Raw genomic sequence first — 15824 nt, 5'->3', positions numbered from 1 at the left:
AAAACAGAACTAAATTAATTGTTTAATTGCTCTGCATTTCATTGTTCTCTATTATAAAGTTTCCTGTTTTGAACTGTAAGGGACCTACATTTGTCTTCGCTAATCTTTGTCTATTTATATACTTATAGAAGATTTTACAGTCTACTTTTATGTTACTTGCAAGTTTACACTCATTCTCTATTTTTTAACTCTTAATCTTTCGGTCCTTCTTAGTTGAATTCTGAACTGTTTCTGACCTCAGGCTTGTTACTTTTTCTAGCAACTTTATGTAACTCCTCTTTGGACCCAGTATTATCCTTAATTTATATTGTAAGCCCTGGTTGGGCCACTTCTCTTGATGTGTTTTTGTGCAGAAAAAGAATGTATAACAGTTGCAATGCATACATTCGTTCCTGAAATATTAGCCATTGCCTATCCACCATCATGCCTTTTAATAAAGTTTCCCAATCTATCTCGGCCACCACACACCTCATGCCTTTGTCCTTCGTAGTTTCCTTTGTTTAGAAACTACTAAAATCACTTTACCACTATGCCACCACCTCACCATTAAATATATGCATATTTTACCGATACGTCTTTTACTGCAGTTTGGCCTCTGGTAATATTCCATCAAGCAAGTCCCGATGATAGTAGGCTCTGAATTTTGAATATGACCAGATGTTCCCACTGCCATCCAGGTTTTCTTTTTTTTCCCCTGACAACCTAAATTATTTTATACCAGCAGTGAAATAAAAGAAGCAGATTAATTTGGAGGTGGGTGGATTTGGCTCAAGCAGAGACCTGGGGAAAATAAACAGACTTGTGAGCTGTTAGAATTCATGGCAGATTTCTCTCTGCTTCTCAAAGCTGTTTCCAGATTCCAACTTCCAATTTCTGTGTGAAATCACACAGATAAAACACAACCAAAAAAAAACATCCTGGCAATCTATCCCCACAGCAACCTGGCACTCTTGGGATGTCCCGGATAGCGATTCAAGCTAATCATTTTGAATTCCCAAATCTTACCTTTGTCCTGGGACACCATATGAATTCTTTGAACGATGACAACTGTAGAGATCTCGGCTGGAATTTTACCACCTCGCCCGCCCCGGAATCAGAGTGGGTGAGGCTCTCTGAAATCTCCGTTGGCCTTGGACGGGGATTTTACAATCTCGCCACACATCTCTGGCATGAAATTCAGAAAGGGACCACCCATTTTTTAATGTGTTCCCATTTCCAGCTCTGACCTTATTAAATAAACATAGGCCACCTTTTGAATTACAATCACTTTAGGACTGTTACTTCCCACCAGGGATTTTCATTTATCTTGCATTTAAAGATTTCAATCTGTAAACTGAAAATTATGCTTTTAAAACGTATAAATCTTGAAGTTAAACCTTTTTGCAACAGTCTTCACAATGGAAGACACAAAAAGCACCCCTGATGCTAGATCACTAGAGAACACTAATGGGACTAAAGGCTGATGAGTCAGAGGGTCCTGATGACCTGCATCCTAGCATTTTAAAGGAAGTGCCTGCAAAAGTAATGGTTGCATCCAAGATGGATCTTAGATTCTGGAATGGTCCCAAAGGTTTGCAAAGCCACAGATGTACCAGCAGTATCCAATAAAAGAGGGAGACAGAATGGAGGTGACAATGAGCAAGTTAGATTACGATTTATCGTTGGGAAAATGCTAGGATCTATTATTAAAGAGGTAGTAGCAGGACATTTAGCAAGCCATGATACAATCGGGCAGAGTCAACATGGCTCTGAGAAAGGGAACTAATGTTTGACAAATTTATTAAATACTTTGAATATGTAGCAAGCAGGGTAGATAAAGAGGAATCATTATTTAAAGTGAATTTGGATTTCCAAAAGGCATTCAATAGGTGTCACATAAAAGTTTTGTGTAGAAGATAAGAGCTGGAGGAGTTGGGGATGATGTATGAGCATGAATGGAGGATTGGCTAACTGTTGGAGGCTGTTTGGTGTTCAGTTTCTTAGTCTTTGTTCCCTTCCAGTAACCAGGTGAAGAACTTCAGAGTTTATTGCAAGCTACAGCAAAGGCAACAGCAGCTGGTGGGGCAGTCCAGAGCACTGGATACAGAGTTACACAAATAGATATACTTTCAGACTCAATTACAAGTAGTTAGTATTTACCAATCAGAGATGTACCTTTGCGTATAAGTTATCTGTGTCCACTCACAACTAGTGATTAGTTTTATATAAAAGTATAGTTGTTTAATTACAACTTGTGGATGTCTACCTAGTTATCCTAGAATCATAGACTCCCAACAGTGCAAAAAGAGGCCAATCGACCGATTGAGCCTGCACCAACAACAGTCCCACCCAGGCCCTAATCCCTGAACCCCACATATTTACTCTGCTAGTTCCCCTGACTTAGCATAACCAATCAACCTAACCTGCACATCTTTAGACTTTGGAGTAGACCATAACACCCGGAGGAAAGCAGACATGGGGAGAATGCGCAAACCCCACACAGTCGCCCAAGGCTGGAATTAAACCCGGGTCTCTGGCGCTGTGAAGCAGCAGTGCTAACCACTGTACCACCGTGCTGCCCCTATCATATAATATCATCAAGCAAATGTTTTGTTTCTCTATACAATCTACCATCTCCAGACATGAGTATGATAGCTATATGCCTGACCAATAGTATATCAACCTCCCATGTCCATTGTTCCTTGTTCTAAGGGATACACACGAGCTGCGGCTGCACATTGTTCAATTGAATTCTTGTGTGCATAGTGTGTGACTAAAGCCTCCCTTGTAACTCGATGTTTTGTGGTCCTTGACATTTAACTGGGTCTGCTTTAATGAAGACCTGTGGTTTTCTCATGGCTTCCCCTGTGTGATTGAGACTAGCAGCTTGCAGCTTATGCTATTTTTAAACTTGTGTGATTATTAACCCTTCCACTAATGAACAGGAAACAGAGTCAGGATAAATGGGTCATTTTCAGTTTGGCAAACTGTAACTAGTGGATTACCACAGGGATCACTGCTGGGGCCTCTGCTATTTTTAATCCATGTCCATAACTTAGATGAAGGGACCAATCGTATTATCATCAGATTTGCTATTGATATGAAGATCGGTAGGAAGGAAAGTTGTGAGGAGGGTACAAAGAGTCTGCAGTAAGTCACAAGGATAGGATAAGTGAGGAGGCAAAACCTTGGCAAGTTGGAGCATAATGGGAAGGAATGTAAGGTTGTCCACTCTGGTAAAAAAAATAGAAAAGCAGAAGATTATTTAAGTGAAAGGAAACTGCTGAAGAGAGGAATCTGGGCATCCTTGGAAAGGTTGAACAGGTTGGGTCTATACTCATTGGAGTTTACAAAAATAAGAGGTGATCTTATTGAAACGTAAGATGCTGAGGGGGCTTAACGGGATAAATGCCAAAAGGGTGTTTTCTATCATGGGGAATCTAAAACTAAGGGCCACAGGTTGAAAAATAAGGAGGATCTTCCTGAGACTCAGGGGAGGTGCCAGGGGACTGGAGAATTGCAAACATTATGTCTTTGTTCATTTAAGGAGGAATGTCTTCCCTCATATGGTCATTAGTCTTTGGAAGACTCTTTCACAGTGAGCAATGGAGGTTGTGTCATTGAATATATTCAAGGCTGAATTAGACACACTTTGATAAGGGAGTCAAGAATTACAGGGGCAAACAGGAAAGTACAGTTAATAAGATCAACCATTATATACAGTTAAATAATAAAAGGAGTAGGGCCAATTAGGGATGTAAAAGGAAATTTATATGTGGAGGCAGGGGGCAAGGCTGAGGTACTAACTGAATACTTTGCATCTGTATTTACTAATGAGGTAGATGCAACCATCGTAGTGACAGAGGAAGAGAGTCAGTTTCTGGAAGGTTCAAAATTGCTAAAGAGGAAATGTTGGATAAACTGTCGGTACTTCAAGTTGATAAGGGACCAGGACCAGATGAAATGCATCCAAGGATATTGAAGGAGATGAGAGTGGAAATTGCAGGGGCACTGACCATAATCTTTCAGTCTTCCCTAGACTCGGGAGGTGCCAGGGGACTGGAGAATTGCAAACATTATTCCTTTGTTCAAAAAAGGTTGTAAGGATAAGTCTTTCGATTACTTCTAGAAACAATTATTCAGGGTAGAATTAGAAGTCATATGGAAAAATATGGGTTGATTATGAAGAATCAACATGGTTTTCTAAAGGGGAAATTATATTTGATTAACTTTTTTTTATTCATTCATGGGATGTGGGCATCGCTGGCTGAGCCAGCATTTATTGCCCATCCCTGAGGACATTTAAGAATCAACCCATTGCTGTGAATCTGGAGTCACATGTAGGCCAGACCCAGTAAGAATACCAGATTTCCTTCCCCAAAGGACATTAATGAACCAGATGGGTTTTTACAACAATCGACAATGGTTTCATGGTCATCATTCGACTTTTAATTCCACCCCTGGAGGGAAAATCCTGATATTTGACTCTGAGCTATGAAAGTACAAGTCCGAAAATACAAGATTTCTGACAATGAGTGATTAATGATTGGACCATTAAGATGTTTTTTATCCTGATGATCTAAATGAAATAATTTCAAACTGGTAACGAAGGATAATTTCAGATTGGAAACAGATATTGCGCACTAATGTCAAAGAGGCTAAAAAGAAAGGGGCGAAGAAATTAATTGATAGTTTGAGATTTTAGCTAGCCCTGACTTTTTGGCATGGACTGGAGACAAGATCATTTGCATTGCACTGAACTACCTTGCAAGAAGTTTTAATATTGACATTATGTCTGGGTTCGTTAGTAGACAATCCACTAAAATATCTAATGGATCTTTGCTGATGAATTCAACCAATTACAGCATTCAAAACTACTTCTGATGATGGAGTGATTGTTTGATTGTTTTAATGCAGTATTGGGTTTCAATTGCAGCAGTGCTATTAATGGAATTAATATTGATTAATTTCAAGAGCAGTGCACACATCGTATTTCTTATGTTCTGATGTTCACAGTGTGATATCTGTTCCAAGAATATATTTTCTCTTTTTTTTTCTTTTACATTCACTTTCAATATATATATATATATATATATATATATATATATTATATTCCTTATGAATACATTTTACTAAATCATCGAAGACCTTTAATTTTGTGCACCATTTTGAATTTAAAGTTCAGAAAATTGCTGATTGTCTGTGATCTACTTCAGTAATTCACATAAAACATCTTAATCAACTGATGGTCATGAATGTGACAAAATGAATTCCAGAGGGATAGATACAATGGTTGAATGAAACAGAATTTTATTTCAGCCAATATGTTTGAACTACTTTAGTTGCCAGTTTCGATCAGACTATGGCAGCACCTTGGCTAATATTGCCAAATTTATGAGAGTCAGCAGCCAGGAAGACCCAGCAAAATCTGGGTCTTCCTGATCATACGTTTTAGCGGACTTAATTTCTGGTGATGCCACCAGCAACCTGAAACATGTACAATAGACGTTAGCAGCACGCTGGTGATATAGAAACATGGAAACAGGAGTAGGTCAGTCAGTCCATCAGGCCTGCTTCACCATTCAATACAACCATGGCTGATCAGATACTTCAGTGCCTTTTTACACCTACTATACCCACAACCCTTAACATTATTGTTAATTAGAAATCTATCAATCTCTGCTTTAAACATACATTATGGCTGAACTTCCAGAGTTCTCTCGGGTAGATGTTAAGTATTTGTAATATTCCTATTGGCTCACTGAAGCTCTGCTGTATTAATGTATGCACCAGAATTGATGTAATAGACCTAGCATGGGATAGAGAGAGAGAAGTAGCAGCCATGGAAGAGATCACACACCATTAATAAAGCTCCATTTGTTTTTAACCAAAATCTGTCCCTCGTATCATGTCTCCACTACACAACAAAAAATGGCGATGAGGACTATGGACATGCACTTGCTAGCCAGCCGAAAAGAAGAAATTAATTGAGGGAAAATTGGGGAAAAAAAAACTTTCCCACATACTATCGAGACTAACGGGCTATGTGGACGTCAGTAAGCGATACTCTGCAAGCAGATTATCGGGCTGGCTGTGATAAATAAGAGGCTGAAGCCTGATTAGCTACCTTGTGTGTAGGAAAATCAAGGTAGCTGCTGGAAGTGTGATTGCAAAGCTTGTATATCAGAAACCTGCTTAAGCGAGAAAATGGCGGGTGTTTTTGGCAACATACAACCTTTTGATGAACATGGGGAGCAATGGAGCACTTCTACTGAGCGTTTTGACTATTTTGTGCAGGCAAACAAAGGATATTTTGGTGCCCACTTTCCTGAACATGATGGGAGGAAAAATCTTTTAATCTCCTTTGTAGTTTAGTGCAACCTGACAAACCCAGTACTAAAACGTTCAAGCAGATTTTTGACCGAAACCCTTGATGATTGCAGAGCATGCTCGATTCACTAAGATAAACCAAGAAGCGAGGGTTCTATCATGCAATTCGTGGCAGTGCTTAGACTTGGAGATGTGGTGAATGACACAATTCAGGATGGATTTGTTTGTGGTCTATGTAGTGAAGCAACACAAAAACGTCTGTTAACTGAGTAATCTTACTGTGCAGAAGGCCATTGAAACCACTGTTTTTATGGAACTGGCTGCAGAGGAAGCAAAGCAAAGCCCACTGAATCGCCACCCAAAGCCATCAAGACTCATACATGGTACCGGTGTGCAAAGCCAGGGCATTCTGCTGCTGAATGCTGATGTAAAGACATAAAAGCTCAGAGAAGTATTTAATCATTTTGGATTACCTGAAAAGTTGGTAAACAACAACAGATCTCTTTTATCTCGCAGGAATTATTTCCGCACTATATCACCCTGCTACTAATGGACTAGCAGAATGCACCATCCAAACCCTGAAACCTTGAAAGCAACCAAGGAACAAATTTTCTTCCATTTATAAAAATAAAAAGTAAGCATTTCCACAGATATATAAATAGGAAGAGGGTGGCTAAGGTAAATGTGGGACCTCTACTGAATGAGGTGGGTGAATTGATAACAAACAAAGAAATGGCAGATATGCTAAATACATTTTTCGCCGTGGAAGACATTGTAAATATCCCGAAGTTATGTCAATTAGTGCCATGGTTTAGTTGGTGAAAGCATCTATCTAGTAAGCAGGTGATCCTCTTTGGGGCGAATGGCCTTCTTCTGCACTGTAGGGATTTGATGGGCTGAATGGCCTCCTGCACTGTAGGGATTCTATAATTCTATGATATCAGATGGGCTGATTTCAAATAAAATGGTAGAAAAATTCCAATCACAAAGGATAGAGTATTGGAGAATGTCAAGGGGCTGAAAGCAGACAAGTTACCTAGACCGGATGAACTGCACACTGGGGATTTAATGGAAGTAGCTGCAGAGATAGTGGACCCATTGGTTGAAAATTTTCGTAATACTCTCAATTCTGGGGGAGGGGACCAGAAGATTGGAAAACAGCTAATGTGACACCCTTGTTCAAAAACGGAGAAGGACAGAAGACAGAAATATAGGCCACCATTTATCATCTATTATTGTCAAGATACTAGAGTCAACAATCAAAGAGGAAATTGCTAATCGTTTAGGAGAGCTGAAGATAAATCAAACCTAGTCAATCAACATGGTTTTATGAAAGGTATATCATGTCTGACAAATTGCTCGCACTCTTTGAGGATCTAACAGCGAGTGGAGATAGAGGGGAACCTGTAGATTTTATTTAGATTTTCCAAAGGCTTTTGACAAGGTGCTGGATAAGAGGCTGGTGCCCATGGAATTGGAAGAAGAATGTTAGCATGGATTGAAAACTGGCTGTCAAACAGAAAACGAGAGGTTTCCAAATTTGCCAATGATATGAAAATGGTTGGAAGGGCAGGTTGTGATGAGGATATTGTGATTCTGCAATGGGACATAGATTGGGTGACTGGGTGAAAACCTGGTGAATAGAGTTTAATGTGGGGAAATGTAAGGTTGTGCTCTTCGGTGGGATGGGAGGAATCAAAAGGCAGATTATTATCTAAATGGAGAGAGACTGCAGGTGAGTGACATGTGAGTGATCTAGGTTTTCCAGTGCATGAATAAGCTAGCAGGCAGGTCCAAAAGGTAGCTAAGAAAGCAAATGGCATTTTGGCCTTTATTGCAAAGGGATTGGAGTTTAAAAATAGGGAGGTTTTGTTGCACTCGTACATGGTGTTGATGAGGCCTCACCTGGAATACTGCGTACAGTTTTTGGAGACAGTCCAAAGGAGATTCACCAGGCCAATTCCTGGGATGAATAGGTTGTTCCATCAAGGGAGACTAAATAGTCTTGGAGCTTAAAAGAGCGACGGGTGACCTTATTCAAACATATAAAATACTGAGGGGACTTGATAGGGTAAATAGTGAGATGTTTTCACGAGTGGAAGTGTCTAGAACAATGGGAAATAGCTGCAAGATAAAGCCGCATCATTTGAAACAGGTGCATAGACATTTCTTCTCGCAGAGGGTGGCGAATCTCTTGAATTTTCCGCTCAAACGGGTGGTGGAGGCTCGGTCATTAGAAATATTTAAAGTGGAGGTGGACAAATATTTGATAGACGAGGAATGGAGGGCAATGGGGAAATGACACGGAAAAGGACTTGAGACCGACATAGATCAGCCATGATCATATTGAATGGCGGGGCAGGTTTGAAGGGCCTGGTGGCCTGCTGCTGCTTCTGTTTCTTGTGTTCTTGTGTTGTGTTTGTTTATCAAACAACTTAACAAATTGCTGATCTACCTGCATACCGCACATTCCACAACCAAGATCTATCCTGCTTTGCTCATGATAAAAAGACAGCTGCGTTCTGTATTTGATCTTTTAAAGCCTCCAAAAACTAAGGAGATTGTGTGACAGCAACAACAAGCACAAGTGGAACGCCAAGAAGGCAAGGCGAAACAGAGTTCTCCACCAGGGACAAAGTATTTTGGCTCAGAACTACTCGGGGTGAAATGGGTTCCTGCCACCATTGTTGCAGGACCTGTCTCTTAGGCAAAAGATGACATTATCTGGAGGAGACATGTGGCCAATTATCGGCAGGGAGAACAGATCCACCAAATCTGGAGCCTATTGAAAATTCAGGATCCGACTAAGTCCTGATTTGAACTTTCCTACAACCTCTACGCTATCAGATTCCGTTGAGGACAGCAACACCTTACCTTCTGTTCAGATGCAAAGACGACCTCCAGTTTCTATGTCAACACCAGTTAAATGAACCACTGATGATGTCCGTGGGAAGACAAAGTCGCCAGAGGTTCCCATCAATGTGAAGAAGAGGTTTACCATCGATCTTTCCGAGAATGCCGACCTCCAAACCATCCGACTTATTGACAGTGACTGACTTATTGATTATTGTTTATGTTGAACTTCTTTGGGGACGTTCAATTTAAATGGGAAGGAAATGTTATGGATTTGTATTTATTTATGGGGCAGTATGATGGCACAGTAGTTAGCACTGCTGCCTCACAACAACAGGGAGCCGGGTTTAATTCCAGCGTCGGGTGACTGTCTATGTGGAGTTTGCACATTCTCCCCATATCTGTGTGGGTTTCCTCCGGATGCTCCGGTTTCCTCCCATATTCCAAAGATGTGCAGGTTAGGTGGATTGACCATAGTAAATTGCCCCTTAGTGTCAGGGGGATTAGTGGGGTGAATGCATGGGGTTGTGGGGGTAGGACCTGGGTGGGATTGTTGTCAGTGCGGGCTTGATGGGCCAAATGGCTTCCTTCTGCATTGAGATTCTATGATTTCTATTGGCTCACCAGAGCTCTGCTGTATTAATGTATGCACCAGAAATGATGTAATAGCGCAGGAAACAGAGAGAGAAGAAGCAGCAGCCAAGGAAAAGGTCTCGCACCATTAATAAAACTCTGTTCGTTTTTAAGTCTGTCCCAAGTATCACATCTCCAATACACAACAGTAGAGAATTCCAAAGATTCACAACCCTTTGTGTAAAGGAATTTCTTCTCATCTCGATCTTTAAAGGCATCCCCTTATTTTGACCTTGTGTCCCCAGGTTCTAGGCTCCTCAACAAGGGGGAAATATTTTATCTGCATCTACTCTATCTATTCCTTTAAGTATTTTGTATGTTTCAATGAGATCACCTCTTATTCTTCAAAATTCTAGAGAATTGCAGGACCTTGGTGAGACCACATTTGGAATATTGTGTGCAGTTCTGGTCACCTCACTATAAGAAGGATGTGGAAGCGCTGGAAAGAGTGCAGAGGAGATTTACCAGGATGCTGCCTGGTTTGGAGGGTAGGTCTTGTGAGGAAAGGTTGAGGGAGCTAGGGCTGTTCTCTCTGGAGTGGAGGAGGCTGAGGGGAGACTTAATAGTGGTTTATAAAATGATGAAGGGGATAGATAGAGTGAACGTTCAAAGACTATTTCCTCGGGTGGATGGAGCTATTACAAGGGGGCATAACTATAGGGTTCATGGTGGGAGATATAGGAAGGATATCAGAGGTAGGTTCTTTACGCGGAGAGTGGTTGGGGTGTGGAATGGACTGCCTGCAGTGATAGTGGAGTCAGACACTTTAGGAACATTTAAGCGGTTATTGGATAGGCACATGGAGCACACCAGGATGATGGGGAGTGGGATAGCTTGATCTTGGTTTCAGATAAAGCTCGGCACAACATCGTGGGCCGAAGGGCCTGTTCTGTGCTGTACTGTTCTATGTTCTAATACAGACATATTTTCTGATGTCTTCATTTTTTGATTAAATTATGAAAGCTGATGACCCCAACAAAGAAAGTAAAAAACGAATATAATCAATAAGAGAGCTAAATTAACATGCACAGTGATAATGACAGAATCATTAAAGCATCCAAGTCAATAACTTTCTGCTGACAATTCGAATGCTTGATGATGGCTAACTCAATAACTCTTTCAATCTGCTTCCTGGATTAGATCATCAATATTTGTTTTAAAAAATTGAAATGCATTTGTAAATGGATCACACTTCATATTAACTAACATTTAAAAGAAATTATGAAAAGGATGTTTGCATCCATTATAGCTTATTGTCACCTTTTACAGAATGGACATTATAGAGTCAAATGGTTAAATCGCAGCAGAAAGTTTTTGGTCAATTATTCTGTGCTAATTTTTTTAAGAGCTAACTAACCTTGCTGCCCTTCTCTCTCCTCATAACTTTTGCTCTGCTTCAAATGTTTATCTATCTCGAAAGATGCGGTGGCTTCTTGCATAATCGCTCCCTGTGGCCATGGCCTGACAATGAAATTGCACCTAAAATCTGCTGAAACACTTTTGTAGCAATTTTAAATTAATGATCCCTTGGCACTGACTTCCCAGCCAAAGGAAGTTATCATTACCAATTAATTTCATGAAAAAACTCTGCAATTTAAAAAATCTCTAAGTCTGTTCTATCTTTGTCTTCAGTTGAAATAGTCAAAGTATCTCAAGTCTCTCCTCATAACTGTTGTCTCTCATTCCTGTTATCATCTTAATGATGCTTTCACTGTACATGAAGGTGTTGCATGGTTTTACCGTGTTGATGTCTGTACGCAATTATTTTTGATAGGTGCTTTCTGCTTATTAAGGTGACTGCATTTAATGCTGAAGAATGGAATATGCTTCTGTTTGAGCACCCAATACAATAACAAGGATCATAGGTCAAGAATTGAAGTTCATTACCAGCTAAAGCTATACTGACCATGTCAGAACCTAAGGAGCACATCATTATGACAACTCTGTTTCCCACACAAACCACCGCTTGACAGCAAGTGTGGCAATTATAGGCAGTTTTACATTGTGAAACTATATCAACTAGGAATAAGGTTGAGTCTGCAAAATTCAGTGCACAAAAACCTTTGCATCTGCCAAATGCAGAAGGCTTGCACTATGTCAGTCTGTGCTGAATTAAGACCCGGTTGATTGGATGCTTTAACAGTGACTTGAGGAAGATCACTTTATTATCAGATTTGACCCTGAAATGGTTTTCTGACTACATATCATGGTTGGAGTTTAAAAAAGGGTGCTCCAATTTAAAATATATATATATATATAAAAATAGAAACCCCCCTCCTTATGGAGCAGCTTGTGGATGCAGGAATATTTGCACCATACAAGTACCAGGCAATGACTATCTCCAACAAGATCCAACAAAATCCAACCATCTCCCCTTGACATTACCATCACTGAATCCCCCACTATCAGCATCCTGCACGTTACCATTGACCAGAAAGTGAATTGGACCAGCCATGTAAATACTACAAAATGGCTACAAGATCAGGTCAGAAGCTGGGAATTCTGTAGAGAGTAATTCATCTCCTGACCCCCAAAGCCTGTCCACCATCTAAAAGGCACGTCAGAAGTGTGATGGATTACTCTCAACTTGCCTGAATGAGTACAACTTCAACAATATTTAAGAAATTTGATACCAGCCAGGATAAAACGGCCTGCTTGATTAGCACCCTATCCACCACCTTAAACACACAATGGCAATGGTGTGTACCGTCTGCAAGATGCACTGCAGAAACTCACCAAGACTCCTTTGACAGCAGCTTCCAAACCTACAAGTTCTGGCACCTAAAAGGACAAGGGCACCAGATACAAGGGAACACCACCATCTGGAAGGCCCCTTCCAACTAACGTGCCATCCTAACTTGTAACTGTGTCACTATTCCTTCACTATCACTGGGTCAAAATCCTGGAACCCCCTTCCTAACAGTACTGTTGGTGTACCTACATCACATGGACTACAGCGGTACTGCCCCAGGCACAGACCAGGCACTGCCCTCTGCCGTTGCCTGCGCTATGCTGGAAGGGAGGGGTGGTGGTGTTGCATAATGGCAGGGTGGTGGGTTTTGGGGGGGCGGAGGATGCTCCCTCCGGGGAATGATCCTGTGTTAGTGGCATGGTGCTCCATGGTGGGAGAGGGATTCTGTGGTCTATTTTTATTTTTAATTGGAGCACACCTTTTTTAAAAAATGATTTGCATTGAGCCTACCCCAGCGGTGTGATTTGGGACCTGTCCCTTAACTTTCTTTTTAACTAAGAGCCGAAAAAACGGTAGATGCTGCAGCACTCTGCAAAAAAATCAGAAAATTCTGCCCAGTTACTCTACTCTTTGGCCGCCTTTATGACACTCCTTAAAACTTACCTGCGTGACACCTGTCCTAATTTCCCTGTGCCAAATATTCATTAATTTGATTTATTATTTTCACATGTATTAGCATACAGTGAAAAGTATTGTTTCTTGTGCGCTATACAGATGAAGCATACCGTACATAGAGAAGGAAAGGAAAGAGTGCAGAATGTAGTGTTACAGTCATAGTTAAGGTGTAGAGAAAGATCCACTTACTACAAGGTAGGTCCATTCAAGTGTCTGATGGCAGCAGGGAAGAAGCTGTTCTTGAGTCAGTTGGTATGTGTCCTCAGACTTTTGTATCTTTTTCCTGATGGAAGAAGGTGAAAGAGCGTATGTCTGAGGTGCGTGGGTCCTTGATTATGCTGGCTACTCTTCTGAGGCAGCAGGAAGTATAGACAGAGATAGTGGGTAGGAGGCTGGTCTGCGTGATGGACTGGGCTTCGTTCACGACCCTTTGTGGTTTTTTGCGGTCTTGGGCAGAGCAGGAACCAAAGCTGTGAAGCAACCAGAAAGAATGCTTTCTATGGTGCATCTGTAAAAGTTGGTGTGAGTCATAGTGGACATGCCAAATTTCTTTAGCCTCCTGAGAAAGTAGAGGTGTTGGTTGGCTTTCTTAACTATAACATCGGCATGAGGGACCAGGACACCTAGAAACTTGAAGCTTTCGACCATTTCCACTTCATCACCTTGATATAGACAGGGGCATGTCCTCCACTATCCTCCCTGAAGTATGACTATCTCCTTTGTTTTGTTAACATTGAGGAAGAGATCATTGTCATCACACCAATTTACCAGATTCTCTATCTCTTTCCTGTACTCCGTCTCATCATTGCTTGAGGTCCGACTCACTACGGTGGTGTCATCAGCAAACTTGAAAATTGAGTTGGAGGGCAATTTGGCCACACAGCCATAGAAGGAATTAATGAGCTGTCCCTTCCCACCCAGAACTTTATTCTGGCAAAGCTGGGAAGGCTGCAGGTACGCCACCACTTTCCCTAAATTACATGCTCTTCGCACCTTCAAACTCACCATCAGCAAGAGCAGGAGATTTTGCATGTTGTGCTAGCTGCATTATAAGTTTATCCACTCCAGAAATAATTATTTGATGTGGGATTTGAGCCATCTTTAGAGGCACTATATAAATACAATTTTGCTCTCCCTTCATTCCAGAGATATTTTCAGTTACATATAACAGGTTGTTTTATATTTCCATAACCCTCCTTGATGATATTTTGCATGTAATGTGTTGCACACATCTTTCAGGAAAATTGCATAATCTAAAAGCTAAAAGACCAGTACTAAAACATCTTTGCTTCCTCAGAGGAACAAAATGATACAAGGCTGATTAATGTTTCAAGTAATGTCTGTTCGTATTGATAAATTCCATGGTTTAGTCTCGATCCTAAAAGCCCCTTTCGCTTATTTCCATCTGCTCTCTCCCAATATCTTTTTGGGTACACTATGTATGCAGAGTGGGAATATGTGAAATCCACCTAAAGACTCTGAGATATATATTTTTCAGTGTTTTTAGGTTTAATTATCTAACAGTCAAATTTACTTGTAAATTTGATTCCATAGCCGGGTGAACATTTATGCTGACATAGTGGTGAGCTGATAGGCAGATCTAATTTTAAACAATTCCATGCTACTACTCTTCCAGTCTTATAGTTATTTCTTTATTCAAGGTCTGCAATGAATCCCATGAATGCGTAAGGTTCTCAGTTCATTGTTGTCCAAAAGAAATTGCTGACTGCCCACATCTGTCGATGTAGGAACACCACTATAGCCACATGCTTTCGTAAGAATAGCACCTTTCATACACCAAAAGAATACAGGTTCTTACTTCAAATGTATATATTCACATATATAGAATATATCTACCAACATTCAGTAACCAAGGAAGTAAAGCACTCACAACTATCAAAATAACAATTGCACATTCTGATTATCAAGTCGTTATCATTTTACCAAGTCAATGTTACAATCCCCGTAGAGACCGATAACTTTTTTAAAGGAGATATGAATTTTCCAGCAACTGACAAAGGATTGCGTAAATAAATTTCATGTTTTAAGACTTTTACTGTAACAAACAAACTAAAATTATTATAGCCTAAGAATTATTTAATCAGCAAATAATATGCCAAACTACAGAAAAGGTACTTCGCCGTTAACTTATTAACTCAAATCGAACGTTCTGTATGACCCATTTGTATGTCATGCTGCTCTCAACGGATAAATAGCCCTGAACGTTAAGTCCCACACTGCTCCAGCCTTTTCCAAGAAGCTTTCTTGTCCCTGCCACATCGGAGCGAGTCTGCTAGTTTCTTTTGAAAGTTTCTACAGTCTTTTGCAGCTCAAACCACTCTGACAGTTTCTTGATTCTTCAAAAGACTTGTGTTTCTGTCTTTTTGAATAGAAAATTGACTCTTGCACACATCCTGCTCTCGCAGCTGTAGTTTCTCTGCTTCTTCACCAAGGAGCATATCTCTTGTTCTGTCTGACTCTTCAGGTCTCTGAGTACAAGAGTTTTTATCCAGAAAGACCAGGTGCCCCTATTTTGTGTCAAGGTGTGAAAAGTAGCACTTGATTTCTATAGGGCCTCTTTCCCCATGACAACCAAATCACATGACTTATTTCCAGGCAGAGTTCTTCCCCCATTCCAAGACATTGGGGGCGATTCTCTAAG

The 15824-nt window shown here is 40.6% G+C and overlaps 1 protein-coding gene across 1 annotated transcript in view; it reads left to right on the top strand.

Moving 5' to 3' along the window:
* The window catches only part of itfg1 (integrin alpha FG-GAP repeat containing 1), a 274792-nt gene that overhangs the window by 160724 nt on the left and 98244 nt on the right, over nt 1-15824 (top strand). The gene's annotated exons all lie outside the window — the stretch shown is intronic.

The sequence above is a fragment of the Mustelus asterias genome, chromosome 4, assembly GCF_964213995.1.
Source record: "Mustelus asterias chromosome 4, sMusAst1.hap1.1, whole genome shotgun sequence".
NCBI lineage: Eukaryota > Metazoa > Chordata > Chondrichthyes > Carcharhiniformes > Triakidae > Mustelus > Mustelus asterias.
This window is presented reverse-complemented; position numbering and strand designations above follow the sequence as displayed.